The sequence below is a fragment of the Terrapene carolina genome, unplaced genomic scaffold (genome assembly GCF_002925995.2).
Source record: "Terrapene carolina triunguis isolate 2854851 unplaced genomic scaffold, T_m_triunguis-2.0 Scaffold89, whole genome shotgun sequence".
NCBI lineage: Eukaryota > Metazoa > Chordata > Testudines > Emydidae > Terrapene > Terrapene triunguis.
The window spans coordinates 31,936,945-31,938,312 of record NW_020664440.1 but is presented as its reverse complement, the minus strand read 5'-3'; the positions used below and the strand labels follow the sequence as shown (position 1 = coordinate 31,938,312).

Genomic DNA, 1,368 nt, shown 5'->3' with positions numbered 1-1,368 from the left:
ATTCCTGGGGGCGGGGCTTGCAGTAAGCCACGCCCCCAGGAATCGGGCCCTGCTCTTGCTAAAGCCGGCCCTGACTGCGACCCCCCTACAATAACCTTGCAACACCCCCACAGCTCCCTTTTGGGTCATGACCCCTACAGTTACAACACCATGAAATTTCAGATTTAAATATCTGAAATCATGACATTTACGATTTTAAAAATCTTATGACCGTGACATTGACCAATTGGACCATGAATTTGGTAGGGCCCTAACTATAAGGTGGGTGCATACCTGTTTGGAAAACCCATTCCCAGGAGTAGTTATCAGTGGTTCACAGTCAGGCTGGAAGGGCATAACAAGGGGCGGTCCTGCAGGGATCAGTTCTGGGCCTGGCTCTAATCAATACCTTCATTGATGATTTAGATAATGGTATAGAGAGTACACTTATAAAGTTTGCAGACGATACCAAGCTGGGAGGGGTTGCAAGTGCTTTGGAGGATAGGATTGAAATTCAAAATGATCTGGACATCAGGTTTGAAATAAGTAGGATGAAATTCATTAAGGACAAATGCAAAGTACTCCACTTAGGAAGGAACAATCATTGCACACATACAAAATGGGAAACGACTGCCTAGGAAGGAGTACTGTGGAAAGGGATCTGGGGGTCATAGTGGATCCCAAGCTAAAAATGGATCAACAATGTAACACTGTTGCAAAAAAGGCAAACATCATTCTGGGATGTATTAGCAGGAGTGTTGTAAGCAAGCCACAAGAAGTAATTCTTCTGCTCTACTCCGCGCTGATTAGGCCTCAACTGGAGTATTGTGTCCAGTTCTGGGTGCCACATTTCAGGAAAGATGTGGACAAATTGGAGAAAGTCCTGAGAAGAGTGACAAAAATTATTAAATGTCTAGAAAACATGACCTATGAGGGAAATCTGGAGAAGAGAAGACTGAGGGGGGACATGATAATAGTTTTCAAGTACAATAAAGGTTGTTACAAGGAGGAGGGAGGTAAATTGTTCTCCTTAACCTCTGAGGATAGGACAAGAAACAATGGGCTTAAATTGCAGCATGGGAGGTTTAGGTTGGACATTAGGAAAAACTTCCTGTCAGGCTGGTTAAGCACTGGAATAAATTGCCCAGGGAGGTTGTGGAATCTCCATCACTGGAGGTTGTTAAGAGCGGGTTAGACACACACCTGCCAGGGATGGTCCTGTTATTACTTAGTCCTGATGGAGTGCAGGTGACCACTTGAGGTCCCTTCCAATCCTATGATTCTATGAGTCTATAATGGTTAGAGCGGGGGAGTGGGAAGCGGGGCGCCAGGACTCCTGGGTTCTCTCTCAGCTCTGGGAGGGGAGTGGGGTACAGTAAGAAGAGCAGG

At 45.8% G+C, this 1,368-nt stretch overlaps 1 protein-coding gene across 1 annotated transcript in view; it reads left to right on the top strand.

Annotated features, from left to right (window-relative positions):
* Positions 1–1,368, top strand: part of ACTN3 (actinin alpha 3) — a 33,444-nt gene that overhangs the window by 28,658 nt on the left and 3,418 nt on the right. The window lies entirely within an intron of this gene.